Here is a 23443-nt window from a genome sequence, read left to right on the forward strand (position 1 = left end):
TTCTAAAAAAGATAAAGTGGATTTGAACCCTTCCTGTATGAATAAAAATATGTCATTGAAATTAGATTTGAGTAAGAAATAAATATGCCACTTAAATGTTAATTTAAATATTAAATAAGACAATGATACACTTTATAACGTTATAATAAATTATTCACTAGAAATAAGCAGACAGATAAAATAAAACCATATTGTTAATTGGAAAGTATAACCTTATTTACTTTTGCATAATTCCTGAAATCTGGATTTCATTATGAAGGCAGACAATTTTATTCACAAAGTTTTCCTATCTTAAATCAACATCTTAAACTGCACTTAAGCTTGCAAAACATTAGCAGGTTGTATGTTACCTTTGCCATTCCTTGCCAGTAGAGCTGAATTGGCATAAAAGTACAGTTTATTGCTTCTTTCCTTTCTAGAATGATGCTTGTAAATCCTTTTACTCTTCCAATTATCTATAGGCTGCATCCTCATAGCCTTTTCCCCTTCTCTGCAGAGGGAGTGCCAGATAGGATAGTCATAGTTTTGCATAGAAATTGTATGGCCTCCAGCCATGATTAATCTCCCTTTCACAAGGAAATACATTGTGCTTAAAGCAATAACAAAACCTCACACTGTTCAGGCTTCATATAGGGCTCTGGAGCCAATATGTTGCTTTATATTTAGTATACTTTTGCATAGAACTAACAAGCCTGCTAGAAAAGGACTCTCAAGAGGCATTTTCTGGTGACCCTCATTCCCTTGTCTCATAGTTCTACAGGATGTAACATACACTTTAAGGACTGTATATGTTAATACAACATATGTTTTAAATTCAAAACTCCCAGAATTTGTCTTTGGTTTGCATGTCTCTGGAATTTTGTCATGTAAGTATAGAAGCTTTAATTGTTTCATGGAACTTTCTAGTGCTATTAGTGTAAGGTGCCAATCAGAAGTGGAGAATTATCTTCATTAAACAAAGGATATGCTGACAGAAGATATAGCTTTGGTATTTAATATAATCTTTAGCTCATCTCACTGGAGACTGGGGTGCGAACAACAATCCTATTTTATATCTTGTTTACCAGATAGTGAGGACAAAATAATAGTTGTTCTCAGTAATGAAATTCATTTTTTTTTACTACCGATTCTGTTGACGTGGCTTAATGGGCGTGGTGTGGCTAGGTGGGTGTGGCAGTAGAAGGATACTGAAAAATCCTCATTCCCTCCCCACTCCAGGGGAAGGATATTGCAAAATCTCCATTCCCTCCCCACTCTGGGGCCAGCCAGAGGTGGTATTTGTTGGTTCTCCGAAGTACTCAAAATTTCTGCTACCGGTTCTCCAGAACCTGCTGAATTTCACCCCTGGTTCTGCTCAAGACTATGATCTTGCAGGATCCAATGTGGGTTGGTCATGGGGATCAGAGGTTTTCTCTTCCGAGCGTTCAGACTTGTGCTGGAGCCCATCTTCAGGCCAATAAGTTTAGATATGACTTTGTTCTTATACTCTTTCAAATTAATGAATATTTGGCACTGAAGCAGGCCAGTTGTTATATGTTTATATAATGGATCACTGAATTTTTAGAACTGTCAATTCCTAGTTCAAATCATGCACATGTAGATTTCATCTCTAAAAAGTCCAACTGTGCCTAGTTTAATTTGCTTCATGACTCTATCTACCGGTAGAAACTGTAAGAGGAATGTAGAATTTAATAAAATTTAATATTTCAGAACCGCAGCAAGACATCCTAGAAACTTCATAGAAATTTCAATGCCTTTTGTATAACTCCTAGTCTTTAATTTCTTCTTTCCCCGTGACTTTTAAGTTAATGTGGAATCCTGACAACTGTCTGGACAAATCCTTGCAGTTTTCTTGATGCATTTCAGCATTTCAGCTTACCATTGCTTACTTCATATAATGACTCTTGCGTACTTGCAAAAATTGCAGGAGTGTCCAGGAGGGGAAAATGAGAAAATATTATTTAAAATGTACCATATTTCTTATAATATTTAAAAGAATGTATGGTCTTTTGTATACAATGTGAGTTTGGAATAAGATACAGGGTAGTGGGGGTTTTTTTTTTTTTTTTGGTTAAATATATGTAACATTTGGGGTTCATTTCTGAAAATGCTATTTTTAGCTTTTTATTTTTGTATGTGCAGAGAGAAACATTTATCTTGTTCAGATTACTTTTTTATATCTAAAGAACAAAAAGAGCTGATGTAATGTTGTAAAATTACTACAAAATGAGTTGTTACAATTATTCTTTGCCTGTTTAAAATTCCCTTTAAATGTGTTACATTTTGCTTGGACTTGATAAGCTTCATCATGAACAGTTCCCCAATTATGCAATTAATTAAAATTAATTTATTTCAGAATTGAAATGCATATGTGGAAAGATCCATAAAAGAAATGCTTTTACCAATGCATTTGCATTATAGCTTTGATATATGACCAAAATAAATAATTTGCTTCCTTTAAAAAATCTGAGTTAACCTGCTATATTTAATAATTGGATATTAATGGTTTCCCAGTTTTTTGTTTCTAAAATTGTCTTTGTAAGTATTTGTTAATGTGTTTTTTTGGCAGGGAAATTGGGGTGGGGAATAGTTATGCTTAGGTAATTCAGAGTTATCAACCTGTACTTTCTATTTGGAACAGATAATTATGGGTTTTCATATCCCTTTCCCCATTATTTGCATAATACATTGTATTATGTACATGGTAAGTTCTTTGCTTGTCTAGAAAAAAATCTTATAAACTGTGTTTTAAGAATAAAATGAGACACACATGAATTTTGTGCTATGGATTGTTGTTATTGCTTCCTGGTAGTTTTGGCAAGCAACTGATCTGCGATGATTCATTTTTATTTATAAAATATGACTTATACCTTTGTTATTTTATGACTTGCTGTATGTCTCTGAGTAACTATTTTGTGACTAGCCATTGATTTTCTCCATGATTATCATCTTGCGGAAGATTTAGGGACCTTTCACAAAATACCATGTTTGGTTCACAGCACATAACTTTATGTAATATTAAATTTTATATCTGTTGAAATTGTAGAGATGAATATTTCTTAGTGAGAGAAGATCAGTGGCTTCCGGATTTGGGATTGCCATTACACAAATATAGACCAAGTGACTCTTATGTTGAATAAAAGAGTGGCCAAAATCAGAAAGCCAGGAGAAACATCCTAAAAAATTTAAAAGTCGGAGCAAAAAATGTAAATGATGTTGCACAAACCTTTATCAAGGCTTTGACTTTTGTGTAGTGCAATGGATATGTTAGATCGGGTCATGGATAGGCAGACACAGGCTAGCAGTAACAACAGCTCCTTATTTAATACAACAAGTGTGAACAATCCAGCGAAAGCCTGAGTCTGACAGCAGCCCTTTTATAGGGAGCTGTCAGACCTTTCGACCAATAGAATCAAACCTCTGTTCCTGCTGGAACAGAGGACCTTGGTGGAAACCATAGTTGCTATTCTAGATATCTAACGGGATATATTTTCTATAGCTGTGATGGCGAACCTATGGCATGCGTGCCAGGGGTGGCACACAGAGCTCTCTTTGTGGGCATTCCTGTCATTGCCACCTGCTTTTCTAGTTTCTGCCGTGCCTTGTGTTTGTAGATGCTGGATTTCTGGAAAATGGCCCCAAAATGACCTAAAAATGGCCAAAGAAATGACCTGAAAATGCCCCCCAAATGGCCTGAAAACGGGCCAGAAAACTGCCTGAAAATTGCTCAGAAAATGGCCAAAATTGTACAAGAAACAGGGATGCGCGCACTGGCCAGCTGGTCTTTGGCAAGCACGTGCTGGAAACCCGAAGACCAGCTGACCAGCATGCACATGCACACCAGCCAGCTAGTCTTCAGGTTTCCGATGCTCTAGGCATGCACACGCACTGTGCATGCATGTGTGTTCCGGTTGGGGCACTCGGTGCTGAAAAGGTTCACCATCACTCTTCTATAGCTTTATTCTGTCTGCAATTTAAAAAATATATACAGCCATGCTGTTTCTGTGAACCTTTTTCTGAATAAGCCAGTAATAAAAATTATATATAAGAGTATAATTATAATTATATATTTATTACTTATTAAATGTCTATGCCACCCCTCAGTCCTCATCCCAAGGCGACTCTGGGAGGCTGACAAGTTATAAAACAAGTAAAAGTGATTAAAAAGATTAAAATTACACAAATTTAACTTTTAAAAACTGTATTAAAATTATATATTTAGTATAATTATTATAATTAATGTTACAAGAATATGGGATCAGTTTGCAGGGTTGACAATTCCTGTAATGTCAATTGGAAGTGGTTTATATGTTCACTAGTGCCATCAGTACAGTGGGGCAGGCTAGAGACTAGTAATAAACATGGCTAAGAAGATAGCTGCAGTGTTTATTTGTCTGTTTCTGGTAATTATAAGCACAGTCTTATGACCTCTTGCTGGCTGTTTTCAGAAACTCTAGAAATACAGTTTTCCACTGTTCCTTCCTGATCCTGAAATAATTCCTTTGAGACTTAGGCAACTAAGCCACACTATTTTATTGGAGGGGGAGGGGAGGAATTTAAGGTGGAAGAGATTTTAAAGTTTCAACTCAGGAGGATCAGGAATTCAAAGGAATTCAAATCTGAAAATTCAAAGGAGGACGTGTTAAATCCTCGAGGCTACGACGCCATTGATTATCATTGCCAGCCCCTGATTGGTTGAGACATGAGCAGTCAGTCCTGCGGCGGTCAAGTTTCCCGCCGACTCAGCTGCACAGTCTCCTGATGTTCCACAGGACTCTCCACCAACGGCTCCTCCTTTGGCCACCACCCCTGAACTAAGGCGATCTGGGCGGAGCTGACGCTGGCCGGCGTATTTGGCTGACTACGCATGTGCTAACTGGGAGGAGAGCGGTGTTAAGTCCTCAAGGCTATGATGCCATTGACTATCATTGACGGCCCCTGATTGGTTGAGACGCGAGCAGCCAGCTGGCGGGAGAATGCAGCCATTCTATTGGTTCAGCGTCTGACAGCTCTAGTATAAAAAGGGCTGTCAGCTGTCAAATGCTGCTGTTTTCCGGGTTGAGGTTTGCCTTACATTTTGCCATGTTATACTGTTAATAAAGGTTGTGTTAGTTTCAACCTACTTTGCCTCAGTTCCTGTCTGCCTCGTTCTCCCTACAGAACAACATGGATAATTGGAGGGGAAGGAGAAACCCTTAAAAAAAATTATAGTGAAAACTGCTCCCCCATGTACTTAAATCTACATTTAGATGAAATTTTTTTTTTCCAGAATCAGAAAGGCTGGTTTTTTCCCCCAATAGTGCTTAAGCTGGTTAAGAGGCAAAAATCTTAAATGTATAACTGATTGAGGTCTTGTCAGTTTCAGGCAGAGTTAAGCTAGCTGGAGGGTACTAATTAACTAATTATGGTCACAGCTGAGCTTGTTAACTTGCACTTAGAACTTATTAGGGGAATGTTCAGCACCAGGAGAAAAAACTGCTCAAGAAGAGATAGCTTGTAGATACTCAAAAAGTCAGATACTTGATTTTAAGGCTATCAGTACCACACGCAGAACATGTTCTCCTTTTTTCCAGACTTCTGTAACCCTAATAAGAAGAGACAGCATGGTATAGTCAATAATGGTGTGCTGTGGGGAGAATGAGAAGAACCAAGTTCTAGCCTTCCCACAAAGCCAGCTGAGTGACTTTGGGTCAGTCATTCCCTCTTCGTCATGCTCATTACCATGTTTTGCAACAAGCTTGCTGATCAACAAAACTCACTGCATCGTGTTCTTATTGCTTTGCTATATGTACAGAGCAAAAACAAGAGGATCTTGGGAACATACAGGAAAAATGCTGAGCAAAATCAAAATTGTGTCAGATTGGATTATTTTGTTCTTTAAAGGGCTACTCAAGTGTTCACTGCTAGGGGGAAGCAACCAATGTCATATACAGTACATGCCACATTTCCTTCAACAGTTCTATTTGCAGTAACCTCGCAAGCCCAAGCTATTAAATGAGGTCAGACTTCGATGCCTGCAAGTACCTTGGACTGGGTGAAGAATGAGGATGCTTGAGGGAATATTTTTTTTTTATGAGGGAATAATTCCAGTCACCCCACTTTAAGACTAGAGGGATAATTCTTTAATGGGGGATTGGGGTTATTTGTAAATAGCTGGCTTTAAGTATAATTATAAAATTTCAGAATTTATTTGTAGTGAACTGAAATCCATGGGTGTATATAAGATCTAGGGAACACAGTATTCAAAGAACACTATAACCACATTTTACCAGGTTAAGTATCTTACCTATATAACTACTCTATATGTCATCATGACTCAGGGCATGTTACTGTTCCAGGAAACATCTGCTTGGAATCAGGAAGTTTAGTAATTACTTCCTTTCTTTCTTTCTGACCTCTGTGTATGTTTGAGAAAGGGACACAGAGAAGGAAAGATATGGACCTTTGTACAGAATGTGTAATTCTCCAAGATAATGTATTAAACAGCTGAGCTTACTTTTGATGGAAAAATACCTTGTAAGTCAAGAGAACTGTGTAAATTTATACGTGCAAAATTTCATTTTAATATAAGTCTATATAAACCAAATAATGCAAGATTATAGAACATAAATTTTACTATATTGTCCCAAGGCAATATGAACAAAAACCTTTCTGCAAAACTGAATATTTGCTTGTATATTTTCCCAATTCTAGAAACAAAGGCTAGTTTTGATATCAATACATTAGGGATAACTTTTCTTCCTTATTCCACTTAAGCCTAATTGCTAACCTTTCAGTTCTTATCTGATATATCAAAACTCTGTATCCTCATAATACTTTAAATTGCATAATTAGAGATCAAAAGACAACATTATTGGTGATTTCTTTTGTACTTCAAAGAATAATATTTCCCAACTGGCTTCATACCTACTTCAGGAATAGAACTCCTGGTTTCTATACTGGGACCACACCAAAGTGGCTCTCATCTACCACCTGTGGCACTGATAAATAATGGACTGGAAATTTGGTTTATATTCCTATAAAAGGACCATCACCAGGCATCTTGGATTTCTAGTCTACTTTCCCAAGCTTACCTGGGAATTTCAGGCTTTCAAAACAGTATGTGTTAAAAAAACACTTAAAAGATTAATAGCAATATTGGAATTGAAAATGGGCTATTGCATTTTATTTTCACTTGAGATATTAAGCAGTTTTTTTTAATAGAAATGCTCTTTATATATTGCATAACAATCAACTGTAATTACATGGTTGTGTACCTAAATAATTTGGGCCTGCAGAAATCACCTTCATAATTGTATATGTGGGACATTTGTTTCTCTCAAATTGAAGGTTAGTCACTCAGAGGTTTAGCAAAGGGATGAGAGCACATTGGGACTTAAGAGAATACTGTAGGTAATGAGGGCAGCTGTGTTATAGGAAGGGAAGAGCTAATCAATTTCATTCAATTCACCAGTTACTGGAACTATTTTCAGCTTGTTAAATTTCATAATACAGAATGATTGCTAAATGAGCTTTAGTTCTGTGTCTTTTGGTGTGCTGCAAATGCAGCTGAAATCACTGAATCAGGTGTCCTGCAGATGAACAACCTCCAAAATAGATAAATTCTGTAACACTCATAATAAAGTAGATACATTGCTACAGATTATATTAGAGTATGGATTCGTATCATCCTAATTCCACAGACCTCTGTGACTTAATTTCTTGGCCTATTTTCGGTAGAAAGAGGAAAATGGAGGATTACATAATTTTAAAAACTTGTGGGTTTTGTGCAGATTTTATTGGAGTTATAAGGGAAGGAAGGAAGGATAATGTAATTAGAGGTTACATTAGATTAAAATATTATTATTATTTTTGCTACTCTTTCTCACACAATATCAGACTGGATATACGAAGGAAAATGGTGTGCTTTTATGCTTCTGTCAAACAATGTTTTGAAAGTTTTTCTACTAACATAGGTAGATAAAAAGCTAGAATATTATGTCCATGAAAAATAAATGGACAAATAAATCCCGAGGGTTGCATTTTGGAGAAGCATACAAACATTCCTAAAACATTAAAACAACCAACCCTGAATCAGATATATCATCTGTATAGTCAATAATTTTGTCTCATGGAGATTATTTAGATACTATTGGTAAGCTCATAATAAGGTATGTGAAAATGGAATCTTCCTTGTATCCTTGAGAATCACATGTCTTCAGATTCTGGAACCAACATAAACTCTGTGACTTGGATAGCTTCATCTATCAATTTTAAACCCTTGTGGTTGGTGCCATTGCTTCATCTAACTCTGCATTCCTACTGCCAGGAGTTCGATCCTGACAGACTCAAGGTTGGCTCAGCCTTCCATCCTTCTAAAGTCGGTAAAATGAAGATTCAGATTGTTGGGCGCAATATGCTGATTCTGTAAACATAGCTTTACAACTGTCTGTAAAGAGGACTTTGAAGTGGTACATAAGTCTATTGCTATCTTTTCATAAGGCATTAAGAAATGAAGAGAAATTAAGGGCCATGGCATTTGAAAACTACAAGGGATATTTTTTAGAGTTTTATATTCTAAAGCAGTGGTTCTCAACCTTCCCAATGCCGCGACCCTTTAATACAGTTCCTCATGTTGTGGTGACTCCCAACCATAAAATTGGTGTCTCGGTTCCTAAGACCATTGAAAACATGTGTTTTACGATGGTCTTAGGCGACCCCTATGAAAGGGTCATTCGACCCCAAAAGGGGTCCTGGCCCACAGGTTGAAAACCACTGTTCTAAAGGGTATTTACAGTTGTATTTGTGAATAGCTCAATTCACATGTACTGGTACAACCATTTGTTTAGTGACCATCCAAAGTTACAATGGCACGGGAAAAAGTGACTTTTGTCCATCTATCATAATTATGACCATTGCAGCATCTCCATGATCATGTGATCAAAATTTGGAAGCTTGGCAACTGGCAGATATTCATGATGGTTACTGTGTCCCTAAGTCAGGTGATCATCTTTTGCGAGCTTCTGACAAGCACAGTCAGTGAGAAGCCAGATTCACTTAACAACCATGTCACTAACTAAATAAGGGAAGCAATTCACTTAACAATTGTAAGGTTGTAAAATGTGGGAAATTTCACTTAACTGTCCTGCTTAGCAACAGACGTTTTGGGCTCAACTGTTGTCATAAGTTGAGGACTACCTGTATATTGTTCATATCATCATGGTAGGCTAGGGATCTTGAAAGGGGGTAAATTTATATTTTTAGACCAAGTTTATAGTTGTTTATTATTGATATAATTCATCTACCCAATCTATTCATCATAGGTTGTTGTTGTGGGGGAAATGGGTGTTGGATATGTTTGCTGCTTTGAGTTATTTATAAATACTGGTACTCTATGGTCACTATTAGGAGTACTATAATCTATCCTTAAAAGAAGATATAAACTTGCTTATGCAAAATAATTCCACATTTCCAATATCTGTCATGGATCAGACATCATAGCTATTCCTGCTTTAGAACATAAGGAACTAGTAGGTCCCAAGGGACAAAACAAAGTTGATTTTCCTCTTCCTTTGTATATTAGATTTTTTGTGCATACCACACTATTTTTCATACTCTATCATGAAGCACTTATTTTGAGAAGCATAATTCCAAATATATCTTAGTGCATGCAATTAGGTGTGGTATCCTTTGGATTCAGGTAGGATAAATTATTCTTGGCCTAGATTTTGTTATGTTTCATTAGAAGTCAGACTTGTCTTGCTCGGGCAATCAACAGAGTGCAGCAGACTACTTCAGTGGCTGGATACAAAAACTATGTTAAGCAGATTTCTTGTAAAAAAATAAAAGCAAAATCTAAAGAAGTCATTAGGAAAAAAAAGAATTCCAAAAACCACTGTGCATCAGATGGAAATCTATTTATGGTGAAATAAGTTCCAATCTTTTTCCTACCTACACAGTCTAACAGACTAATAGCTTCTTGTAGGTGGAAGAGAGAGTTTCAATCTGTATTTTGTTCTGCGCATGAACATATGGACATATATCATCTGGTATATGTCTGTGTATGAACATCCTTCACATCAGCACACCTCACCCAATCTTCATGTGTTCATCTGACCTGCCCTATGCCATGCTTGATATCAAATATTTAAACTGGTTTTAGAATTGTTTTTAATTATTTAATTTGTTTGGGTTGTATATACAGACGGTATGTGTGCGTTGTTTTGTCTGATGTTTTATGCTATGTTGTTGTTTTATACACGAACGGTCTGTACACCGTCCCGAGTCCCTATGGGGCGAGGGGGCGGTCTATAAATTTAATAAAACCTAAAACCTAAAGGGAGATGTTGTGGTAGACAAAAGGAGGTGAAAAATGCTGGAAAGATTAGTCAACATGCTGGTAAACAATCTGAGTAGAAAAAGATGGGAGATATGCACCAGTCTTGCCCTATTTGTTCTGTAAGATTGCCCACCAAAATGTGTTTCAACTGAAACACGAAACAACAAAAATGCTTCAGATCTCAGTGTAGCTGAACTGAGAACTTCTGGGTTTATCTATTAGTAAATAAAACACGTTTACCATTTTAAGTTCAGACCCAGTGGTCTGCAATTTTGTGACACTAGGAAAGGGGTTGATATATGCAATCTCAATTTCCTCCTTTCATCATGTGATCACCCCTACCTGAACAACTCTCTTGTCAATTTATGTTGCTGTTCATTCAGCCAAATATATATCTCTTTGTTAATTAGTACCTTTAACTCTTTCAAATTTCATGGTGAGGTGTTCTTATTTCTCTCTGGGTTGCACAAATAAAAAAAGCATATTAACTGTTTCTTCTAATTAACTTGAAGATAAACACTTACATGTATAATTAATGGTATGCATAATGAGTTTAAAACAATTTTGTATTTTAAATGGGTGAAAGCAATAACATTTTAAACTATTCTCTCTCTCTTTTTGCAGCCTATAGCATTGTCTTCCATTAGGTGAGTACATTGTTTAACTTAACAATTACAAATTAATCACCTGTACTTTCAAATGTGTTTTGCTTTTTTTAAAGACATCTCATATTGCTATATAAAGTTAACAGCTTGGGGCTATATTTATATACATCAGTTTGACTATATTTAAATTTTGTAGATCAGCACATGTGGAGATTGTATTCATTAAGCTAGATTCTGCAGTATTGAGTTGTGTTGAGATGTGAATTCTGAGGATAAACACGCATATGGATGCACACCCCCAAGCATGCAACAGGATATACTGAAAAATAAAAGTGTTATATATCTCAGCTGAGAGATCTGAAGCCCATTACTGTGTGTGTGTGTGTTGTGTATAAAAACATATGATATGCCACGGATGAGGTATCATCACTAGGTTAGTGATGCCTAGGTGTATATCTTCATCCTGGAGTAAGTAAGTGATGTTGTGGATGTCACTTCACAATGCCTGGAACAACAGGCTTCAATTGAACTCTGGACAGAGTAGCTGTGGGTAAAAATCTTTTCTGTATCCAGGAGCTTACCATCAATACTGCCCTTTGGACCATCTTACCTCTAAGGGGGAGGCAGATCCACCCTCTTCTGTGATGCTTAGTTGTACATCCCTGTCCCAGACTGTCCAAGTAATACTTTGGATGTGCTTTCATGGCGCCTGAAGTCTGTAAAGTTCTTTGCGGAAGAATCGGCTTTTGTTCAAACAAGTGGCTATGGATTTGAGAGACTATCTAGTGATTTGCCATCTTTAACTCTGGCTGGGATGCACACACACCCAGTCAGAATTAGCGTATCCGTTCTGGAGTCAAGGCTCCTGTTTCATGAGCAAGTGATAGACATAGTCATGAAAGCCTTTGAACAAATACATTTTGGCAACCAGTTATACTCTTTCCTAGATCAGGGTGTACTGTTCATGCTCACTCATGCCTTAGTCACTTCCCAACTGGGCTATTGCAACAGACTCTACATAGCTCTTTCTTGAAAAACATACACCAATATAGGACCACCACTGGAGAGTTTCATGATTCTCAGTGGGCTTTTGAGTGCAATTCAAGGAGCTGATTATCACCTTTAAAGTCCTTCTTGTAAGGCTAAAATGCTTGTGAAACTAGTTATTCCAATGCTTTCTTTCTAACCCAATAGATCTGGCTTTTAGAACTTTGAAGTATAGCATATCTTATGCTTCTGTGCTTGCTTTATGTATTGGCTCTTCGTCCTTCCTTTGGAATTATATATGACCCCAATCCTGCTTAGGAAAGCAATTAAGACACCCCCCCCCCCCAACCCAGGTACTGGAAACAAGGTATTAATGGAGCCAGTAACATTAATATTATGGCTGGTTGCACAGTTCAGCCAGATACTTTGACTGAATTTGGCATTTTTATCCATGTATTGAACCCTTCCCAAGGAACTGGCATACACAGATGTTAGTGTTAAAGGTATTGTCACAGAATGTAAGTTGCTCCAAATAAAACTGCCTTGTGCAATTGACTGATAATTATTTTGACTCTGATGATATTATCATGCTGCTTCTATGGAAGGCCCACTTCTGTAGTTCCAATAAATGGCATTGTGTAATTGAAGAAATATGAAACTGTGCCAATAGTGTGGTGAGATTTATTGGGGTTTCACAATGTATTTTTTGTTTTGGTGCTATGTTTGATAATTGTATTTTTTTTCTTGTTTGCAACTCAGAATTTCCTTTATTAGGTGGGTTGAGAACACTCATTCTGACTCTAACATTGGCTTCAATACATTCCAGATGTTTGGGAATACAATCCCAGAACTCCTGAATCATTGGATTTCTGATAATTGTAATTAAGTTTAGATGATTTTAAGGAAACTGTTTAAAGTCTAAAGCATAGAAAATTCAAGTGATGAACTGGACTCCAGAATTTTGCCTGAGGGTTTAAGGAGAGTTAATATTCTTATTCTGAAGAATAAAGTTATTAGAACCTCTTATTAAGCTTTGCTCATTCTCCTTTGAAAAGACATCTCATAGAAATAAATAATTGAGGAACCTTTCTGTGGTTAGAGATACATAAGAAAGCTGAATGATCTATTCCATTCAGAAAACGGGGGCTGCTTTTTTGCATCAAAAATATTACCATGTTTTCCTGAAAATATGACCTGTCCTGAAACTAAGGCCTTGCCACATTTTTTGGGTGGGAAAAATATAAGCCCATCCCTAAAAATAAGCTCCCTGGACAACACCCCCCTCCGGCCAGGAAGAGCACCACTCACCGACCTAGCGGTATCCCGAAGGCGCCAAGCTGCGGGAGCCAGGGGGAAAAGGCGCTCACGTTGCTTGCCACCTTCAGGATACCGCTAGGTTGGGGAGTGGTGTTCTGCCTGGCCAGAGGGGGGAGTTGCCAGGTGGTTGCTCCCTTGTGAGCGAGCTCCAGAAGAGCCTCAGGAGTGAAGCAGCCATGAGGTGACCATGCTTACGAGCAGCCACCCGGCAAACCCCCTCTCCAGCCTGGCAGAGCACCATTCACTGACCTAGGGGGTATCCCTAAGGCACCAAGTCATGCGCTCTGCCTTCCCAGCTCCCGCAACTTGGCACATTAGGGATACCCCCTAGGTCAGTGCATGGAGCTCTGCCCGGCTGGAGAAGGGGGTTGCGCCAGCGCCTGTTCTGCCCCCAGCAAACATGCCTCCCAGCCTCACCATGCCCTGACCCAGCTTTCCCTGCAGGGCCAGGGCACTGCCGCCGCCACGCTCTGAGCATAATTTCTTCTCCGGCTTCCAAACTCCAAAACTCAGCTGCCGAGTCTTCCAGCAGCAGCAGCTCTAGGAGTGCACTCTATGGTTGTGGGCTGGCTGCCGGAAGACTCTCTGTCCAGCAGTCGGCCCACAACTAAAGAGCGCACTCCTAGAGTGGAAGATTGGCAGCCGAGTTTTGGAGTTTGGAAGCTGGAGAAGAAGTAATGCCTTTCTTGACTCAAGACATTTCGTAATACTTTTTTTTAAAAGAATAAGAATTGCATAAAATCTGCAGCTGCATGGAAGAGACTATGAGCTGCAAAGCTAGTAATTTTTAAATCACTGATCAGAATGAAAGTTTCCTATTCCTGTAAGACGAGGAAATATTTTACACTAAAAAAGAACAGCCCTTTCCTAGGATTCTCTTAAGCTGTTTGATTGTTTATCACATGACAAAGCAACTATTACAGGGTGCAGAAATCAAGATTTCCATTTATAAGAATGGAATTGGGTGGGAAAGGGATGAAGAAAAGGAGGCAGGGAAACGACTAGTTTGCCTTTTAAAAAGAACTATTGCATATTGGCCAGAATTTCTTGAAAAACAATTTGCCGATAAGGAGTTACTTCCAGTTTAGAAGCAAAATGGACTTCAGGCTGTTATTCATAAGAATTTTCATTAATGAAAAGGAGGTAGATATAGTAGTTTGATTTAATTTTACATTGCTGTCACTAAATGATGTGCATGTTGAAACTTGAAAAAACAAATACAAACAAGTTGAGATATGTGAGTGATCTTTTATCCAAAGAATACCTTTTCTATATGGGGAGCTTGCCTTTGGGGCAGATCTGTGAATGATGATGATGAATAATCTGACCCTGAGCATGGGATATTTTCTTGATTACATGGATTTTTTTTAAAGGTGCTTTTCTTAATATTCTTGCATTTTCTTATTAATTATAGTACTAACTGTACTGTTCTGTAAATGTGTATAATTTGCTTCCAAATTCCTTTTTCAGTTTTGTTGAAAACAGTATTTTAATGCATAGATCTTTCAGAAGTTTGCAGGAAAAGGAAATGGGACTAACAAGACTAAATTATATTAGTTCCCTGCTCCTCATTTTTATTTTTTATTTTATTCATTTATTTATCCTAAAACTGATGCTTAACAGTGGTTTGGTTTAAAAAATGTTAAAAGCACAGTAGTTGTTTGCAGTAAAAGTACAGGAAACAACTGTAATGCAGGGGGAAAATGACAACACCAAAGCAAGCCAATATATTAACAGATAAAGTTTAGTAAATAATCAAAAAGGAGAATTATACTGTGGAAGAGACAGGATAGCAAAGCCTACTAGGGAAAGGTATATGCAGATCTTGCAGAGATGATAAAAATTGCCAAATGAAAATCTTTTTCTTTTTTTAAAGGATGCTAAAAGAACAAAAAGGGTTATTTTAAACTGTTCGGTCTAAAAGAAAAATAAAATAATCATTATCCCACAGTCAGGGCAGCAGAATTGCCTACAGGTAAATAAAGAAAAGGCAGAGCTACTCAAAACTCCCAAAATCAGATTGAAGTGGGAATGAAACCTGATTTTATTTGAAAGAGAGCAACGGATGTTAGTATGTTAATTTCTTAAGGTTTACTTTCACTTTAATGTTTTCCTTTTTGTATGTTTTGGTATCACAATTTCATTATTAAATATAGGTAATGTTCAACTTATAACGGTTCGCTTAGTGATTGTTCCAAGTTACAGTGGCACTGACTCCTGACCGTTTTTCACAGTTATGACCTTTGCTGCATCCCCATGATCATGTGATCAAAATTCAGATCATTGGCGACTGGTTCATATTTAAGGCGGTTGCTGTGTCCTAAAGTCATGTGATCATTGTTTGCAACCTTTTGACAAGTAAAGTCAATGGGGAAGCCAGATTCATTTAACAACTGTGTTACTAACTTATCAACTGCATTGATTCACTTAACAACTGAGAAAAGAAAGGTCACAAAATGAGGCAAAACTCACTTAGCAAATATCTCAACAACAGAAATGTTAGGCTCATTTATGGTTGTAAATCGAGGCCTACCTGTAATGTGTTGGATAATTGCTTTTATTCTTTAAATTTATATTTTTTTAATTTCTCTTTTTCAAACTGCAATTTGTTTAAAAGAAAGTTGGTGGGTTCTATGTCTGTGTTGGGAATTTTTATCTGCATTTCTCTGGAGACTTAGCTTTAGTGTTGAATGTCATTATGGTTGTCTAAGATAAAGTTTGCCAACCTAAATAGAGTGAAGAATGTCAAAATACTGGCTTAGGAAATTTAGTTGTATGTAGATGCTTCCAACAAAGACTAGAATGTGTTTGATTGATCTTAGTCACCCAAACAAAAGAGTATCCTGGAACTTGATATTATTATGTGGGAAGCATCAGAAGAACAATGATTAAAATGTACTTCATCTCAGATGACTGATTAGTGGGGAACACATTCTTGACTAGATTGGCATTATTAATATTTAAATTGATATACTATTTAATAAGATGTCTCTGGAAGATTTATTTGTCATGCTGAGATAGTGAATTAAGAATCATATTCATTCTTGTCTCTTTCAGAACAATTTAAAACTATTTAGGACTGTAAGATTGAACTTTTCATCAACACACATTCTTAAGGCTCAGAGTGTTTTTAATCCTTTAACTCAGTGGTGGGTTTCAAATTTTTGGGAACCTACTCTGTGGGTGTGGCCTCCTTGCCGACCATGTGACTGGGTGGGAGTGGCTTGCCAGCCATGTGACTGGGTGGGAGTGGCTTGCCGGCCATGTGACCGGGTGGGAGTGGCTTGCCGGCCATGTGACCGGGTGGGAGTGGCTTGCCAACCATGTGACTGTGACTGGGTGGGAGTGGCCAAGACGATGTCACTGAATTCTTTGCCCCAATGGATGAACTACAATAAGATTAAAATAAGTACAAAAACAATAAAAGAGCAACTTACAGATGGAAGATGACTGTTCTTGCCAATCTTCAGTATCACGGACTTTAATGAATGGGCTGCACAAAGAAGAGACACAGAAATGAACTCTTTCATTGCATGCACTGCATTGGGATGAAACCAGCACACAAAATAATAGAAAAGGAAAATTACTCTCCTTTTTTACGTCTTCTGCACCACCACCTCATGCTCCAACAACCTGTACAAAGGAGAGACACAGAAAGCAAGACTTTAATTGCTTGCACTTCACTATCTCAAGGATGAACACCGCACAGACCACCGCACAGACCACACCACGCCCAGCAATAAAGACAGCTACTTACAGAGGAAGGATCACTGGCTTGCCGGTCTTCTGCACACCACCTTATCGATTTACTTTGCTCAAAAAACCTGCACAAAGGACAGACACAGAAAGCAAGACTTTAATTGCTTGCACTAATATATTAAGGATGAAACAAGCACACAAAGCAATAAAATACATAAGAAAGATGACTGTCCTAGCGGTCATACTCTGTTGCCTCTTCATCCTGTTAAATAATACTAACTGCAGAAGAACTAAAACAATATTGGACTCAATTGTGGTTGTAAGCTGACGACTACACTACAGGTAACAGAAGGGACCTCTGTTTTCACCCAACAATGTACAGTCTTTTCAGGAAGGATGTCCCCCAACAAACAGGAAAGATATAGTCTTTCATCCAAGAAGATAGTTCAAGATTGAATTTCATATTCCCAGAGGAATACAGATTTCCTTTTTCTGAAATTTAGTTCTCAGTTCCAAAAAACAGGAATATATGAATTAGGTTCAGTACTTAGGTCAGTTCAAGTAGCTATTTAGAAGTTAGTGGTTAGAAGCAATGGTAAAGCAAGATATGGAATTAAAACCAGAAATATTTTGTTGGCTATTTGAAAAGGAGTACAATATATATTTAATTTTACACATGTTAGCAGCTGCTGGAATTGTGTTTGCACAACAGTGGAAAAACAGAGATATGAAAATGAATAAATATTACAATGTGCAGGAATAAATAAATTGAGAATTAAAATCAAGAAGGCTTTGAATACTTTTTCACGTGGGGTTTGTTTTAGCAATTGCTAACTAACGGAAACAGAAATTAGAAATCCAAAAGTATGAAAGAAAACACCAATTATGTAAGGAAAGGTCCCTAAAATGTATAAGGAAATATTACTAGATCATTATTAATGCATAGATAACTGTGGGACATTACACACCCTCACCCACCCAAACTATGACAGTGCCAGGAAAACACCAAAAAACAAGAATCCCCCCCCCCAAAAGACTGCAAATGAAACCAGTTTTTTTTTCTAACCCTAAGGACAGGAAAGACAAAGCCACTGGAATAAAAACCATCAAGGCATTGTGGGAAATTATAAAGGACAGTGCTAGGAAGCTCACAGAACCATCAACCACCTCAGAATTACATAAACGAGAGTGAAACCCACAAAATCTTGCAAAGCTGCCTTGCACCAACCTGGCCTGCCCATAGAAAAGCAGCCACTTTGAGATACATAAACCTGGTCTGAACACTTTTAAGCAACATATTGCATCACAAAGAAAACATTTGCAAAAAGGAATAACATTTCTTGTAGTAAATATATTTTATAAACAATTAAAAAATAAAAACTCCCAAGCAATAATTTAAAAAAGATATTCTATAAATAAAAAAAACCCTTAAAAACCATTGTTAAGTATTCCACCAGCAATAATTTATACTATAACTATTTTAAGGTATTGTACCAGGCATAGTATACTGTAACCATTATTCCACCAGCAATAATTTATACTGTAACCATTTCAAACTATTCCATACACAATAAATTACAATAAAACAATTTAAAACAATTCTATGCACAATAAATAAAATATTATTTTAAAATACATTAAAAAATAAAAGAAAAAAAAAACGGGTTACTTACCAGCAGGCAGAATCAGCAGCTCTCCAATGCGATGGATGGATGCAACAGCAGACAGCAGACAGGCAGAGAGGCAGCAGGACAGGTAAGACTGTTAGGTGGCCTGGCAGGCTTAGCCAGCCAGGCGAGGCTGGAGAGGGGGGGTGGGGGGCTTTCGGCCTAGCCTCGCGGAGGCTTGCCGCCCACGCCAGCCCGGCGCTTCATCGAGGAAAGGCCTGGAGGCTTTTCCTCGGCGAAGCTAGTCTCCCGCCGGCCGCGCAACCTACTCCAGCCCGGCGCTTCATTGAGGAAAGGCGGGGGGAGCGAGCGAGCGAGCTGCGTTGGGACGGCAAGGGCGATCGAGTGACAGGGCCGGTGCTGGTTCCCAGAAGTTACTTCCGGGTCCGGTTACTTCTGGGTTCGGTCTGGAACCGGATCGCGTGATCCGGTGCAAACCGGTAGGAACCCACCACTGCTTTAACTGCACTTCACAGAATCATTTGGAAAATTATATTGAAGTCCAAATGTTATATTTGTTCCCCATAAAAATTGAAGCTAGTCCGTCAGAATTATTTTATAAACACTGAGCAGGTGCTTCCAGTTGCAGGATTGGGAGGAAAAGTCAAATTTGCTTTAACTCACAGGTTAGGAGAAATTAAACCCTGGAGAAGAGACGTATCTATATTGGGAAAGGTAGTTTCACTTGCATAGTGTTTCTTTTTGTCTGTAGTAAAACACTAATACACTTACATCTGTAAGCTTCTTCGCTAAGCAGATTCTAAAGTGCATGGCAAAAATGGCTACAGAGTAGGAAGTTATTGTTGGGACTGTTGTAAAATCTGATACATACAATATAATCTTCTTTTTATGGCGTAAAATCGAGCCTAAATTCTCCTCATTTCTGATAGGGGCAAACTACATATATGATTTTCCTTATTGACTTGTATCTTGGTATAAACCAGAGTTCTCCAAAGAGAACCAGGGTCAATGAAAATACCCATTGTTATTGCCATTATTTATTAAAATCATATTAAATTATTTTTATATACTAAATCTTTGGTGGTCGATGAACAATCAAATTTCTGAAGAGGTTGAGAGTTTGACCGCCCTTGGTTCAAACTGAGTCCAATGGGATTAATTCAGAACATGTATTCAGGCTGTTGTGTAGTTGAAATTTTTCATTTAAAAACAGTATCCAGCTGTCTATGTAATTTTCTTTTATCTGATCTTCTTCAATCATATTCCTTGTCAGTATTGTCATTTTTTTGTTTATTTATTTAAAACTCACCATTTCTCCAGATGTTTTAAGCATCCTTGTAACATGTTCAATATTTTCCAGTGGATCTTGAAAAATCAAAACCAAGTCATTGGCAAAAGCATGAAATTGATACTCATGTGTTTTGATTTGTAATCATTTTACTTTATTGTCTTGTCTAATGTCCCTTTTAGCAATTCCAATATACCAAGATTATTTATAAAGGAGACCCCTATCTTGTTCCTTTCGGAATTTCACATGGCTTTTCAAATCGCCATTCCTCATGATCCAATCTTTTTGGAGACTGTAAATGGACTTCATTTTCCTATACAGTCGAGGGAGGGATTACACATGGGATATAGTCACAGCCTGATTGGTCCATAGACTGAGGGAATTTTCTTAAATGTTCCACCATTCCCTATTGGCTCCCAGTTTCCTCTCAGTCTTTTGGTCCAAGCACTGCTTTGGCTCCTAGGTAGGAAATATTATATTGCTCAAATATTCATCAAAATTTATTAAATATTGGATTTGATTGATTGACTACTCTAAATTCTAAATTACTTGGCTGCTGCCATCTGGGACAGTTGTTTCTGTTCTGTGCGAAGTAGGAGAGCCTGCCTGGCGTTTCCCTCCTACCTCGCGAGGCGAGGAGCCCTGTCCGGTCCCCGGGCCAGCGGGGGTGACGGGCTTCAATCAGCAGCAGTGGGGGAGCAAAGAGGAGGTTTTAAACCAGCGGGAAAGCATGCCAGGAGGAGAAAAATTAGCCGTGCCTTTAAAAAGGTAAAGCACGGCTCTTACTCTTAAACAGGACCACACCAGGCCTCCTTTCCCTTCCATGGTCAGTGAGGGTTCCATCCTGGGTGAGGAGGCACAGCAGGACATGGGTGTTTCAGAAGATGAGGAGTCAGTCCCTCCTGATCCCCCAGCCTTTCCAGGACTATTTCCTCCGACCATGTTCAAGACCCTTTTACACAAGGCCAGGAGGACCTCTAAGATAGGAACAGGGGATCCGATGCTTCTCAAGCCTAAGGACCCGAATATGGCAATGTTTTCTAATATGGCTACAACAAGGAGGAGGTGCCTGCTTCTCCATTGTTTCTAGAGATGGTCAAAAACCAGTGGGCCCAGCCGTCCACTTTTCCCAATCCGGGGAGCAGCGATCGCCACTTCTACAACAAGGAGCAGGCCTTTGCTTCAACTGCCAGTGATAGACACACCCATAGCTGCCCTTTTCTCTTCTTCCTCCATAGTGTTATGGGATGCAGCCCACAAAATGAAGCCGGAGGACAAGCGGGCGAAGTTTACTTTATGTAAGAACTTTAACACTTCTGTCTGGACGATTAAATCCATCACCGCGGCTTCCTACTTTAACCGCATGGCTGTTATGTGGCTCTGCCAACTATAGGACAGCATTCCGGTCCAAGACGAGCGGCTGTTACAGGATATCACCAAAATTATAACGGCCACTCAGTTCTCTGCCGATGCTACCCTCGCCTCCATTAAATTTGCTTCCAGGGCGATTTCCACCTCAGTGACCTCTAGATGTTTACTTTGATTACACAGCTGGCAGATGGACAAGAAGGCTAAATGGAATCTGGCGGCTGCCTCATACATGAGAACCAACCTCTTTGGGGAGGCATTAGATCCAATCCTTGTAGAAAACAAGGATAAGAAAAAGGTTCTTCCCTCAAATGCCAAGAAGCCAGATTATCATCCAACGCCATACTGTAGGCCCTCTTACAGGGCGCCAGAACCAGAACAACAGCATAGGTCAAGGTTCCAAGTAATACCCCCAACAGAATTAAAACTCCGAGGCAGGCCTTTTCCTCAAAGCTTGAATTTATTAGAGTTGTCATATTGGCACATCTGGGAGAACCCGAATCTAAAAGCCCCCGGGTTTTCCCAACCCAAAGTAAAGTCAAAGTTACTTCCCCTACATTCACATGAGCATCACATGGTCCAATCAGGTCACTATGCCAACTGTAGTTAACTCCCAGTCACACCTCCCCAGGTGCAGCTGAATGTCCTTGACTCCCAAGGAAAAAATGTTGTTATAACTATACACCCCACACTCTCTCCACCCCCACTCCCATTCCCATAGCTTGGCCATCCATCGCTGTGGCAGCCCTGAAGACTCCAATTAAAGATGACTCCAGGGCTGACAAGTACATTATACAGCCACATCTACCACTTCTCTGTATTTAGGAGTTGAAGATGGTAATATATATCTTCATTTTGTTCACAGCTTCTGTTAAGTGCAAAGTCAGCCGTTTATTATTTTATGTGATGAATCCATTCTATTTATGATGAATCCTCTTTACTTGGAAAACTGCTAGTTATTCTGTTTTCTCAGCTGGTTTTAGGAATATATTCGGAGTTCACATGGCGACTAAAGTGCTAATAGTGTTTTTAGTCTATGAATGATAGATAAGTCTGCAGGCCTTGGATATTCTCTATGTGGCTCACAAAATGCTACTTTATTTTGCAATAATATGTTACCTGCCATGGAGTATTATTGGAAAGAACAGGAGGGAATTGGCTATCTCAATGGAGTTTGTTGTGTTGAAGCAAGGAAATTAAATAAATAGACAATGCTATTGTATTTGCATACTAAGATAGGAGGTGATAATAAGACTTATTTGCTCTATGAGCTTGATTGGAAGAGGAAGATTTGATTTAGGTTCCTTCCAGTGTTCTTGATCAAGACTGCAGGATAACAGTAATTTCACTGACAACTTTACTTGATTCAAATCTCTGTTTTTAAGTCAGCCCATTTATCTTGGCCACCTTACCACCCACAGCAGAACCTCTAGTCACGAACGCTTCTGAGCACGACCAAATCGGGTTCCGACCAAAAAAATTATAATATTTTTTGGGTGGCTGATTTCCGGTCCCTGGCCATTTTTTTTTTTTTTTTTTTTTTTTTTGGTAAGCACCAAATTTTCAAAATTAGTTTCGGGTCATGACCAAATCCGTTTGCGATTTTTTGTTAGTTAAGTTATGGAACAAATTGTGGAAAGTTATGGAACAAATTATGACTAGAGGTTCTACTGTATAGGGTTTTTCTACCCTATACATGTCCTTTTTAAATATGTCCTTTTTGCTTTTCATATTACTCATCTGATGTCATTAAAACTGAAGGCCATCCAGTTTTGCCCAAGCCAGATTGCTAGTTTCTTAGCATTTTCTTGCTCATTGTCTGCAAGCTGTTATTTTTTCCCCTCTACCAAAGTGCTCCTCCTTCAATAGATGTTAGGAATAGTCTTATCAGTTAACTTCATTTAATGCCATGTTTTTCAGAAAAATATAGCAAAGAAGGAATTTGCAGAGAATTTAGGCTTTTTTATTATTCGAAGTATGTTTTCCCCTTTCAGTGAGAAAATGGTCACATTTATAGTCTACATTTGGAACGTAGTAAGTGTTAATGTTAATGCCTTTTTGTGTAAGGTAAACTTGTTTAGCCACAATAAACCCTTGAACATTTTTTACAGCTGCCTCAGTTCATTTCTCCTGCAAAATAATCATTGCAATCTAGTTACTTGAATTATGCAATTTAAAAATCAATCAGCAATGAAGCTGATATCTCTATGAGATATCTTATAAAAAGAGAAGC

At 38.3% G+C, this 23443-nt stretch overlaps 1 protein-coding gene across 2 annotated transcripts in view; it reads left to right on the top strand.

The window, feature by feature from the left end:
• PTPRE (protein tyrosine phosphatase receptor type E) overlaps positions 1 to 23443 on the top strand; it is a 142733-nt gene that overhangs the window by 33917 nt on the left and 85373 nt on the right. For both annotated transcript variants that reach the window (XM_081955333.1, XM_081955332.1), the window contains exon 2: positions 10943 to 10965. The gene's annotated coding sequence lies outside the window, so the exon portion shown is untranslated. The remainder of the gene's footprint in view (positions 1 to 10942; positions 10966 to 23443) is intronic.

The sequence above is a fragment of the Natrix helvetica genome (assembly GCF_964273705.1).
Source record: "Natrix helvetica genome assembly, chromosome: 5".
NCBI lineage: Eukaryota > Metazoa > Chordata > Lepidosauria > Squamata > Natricidae > Natrix > Natrix helvetica.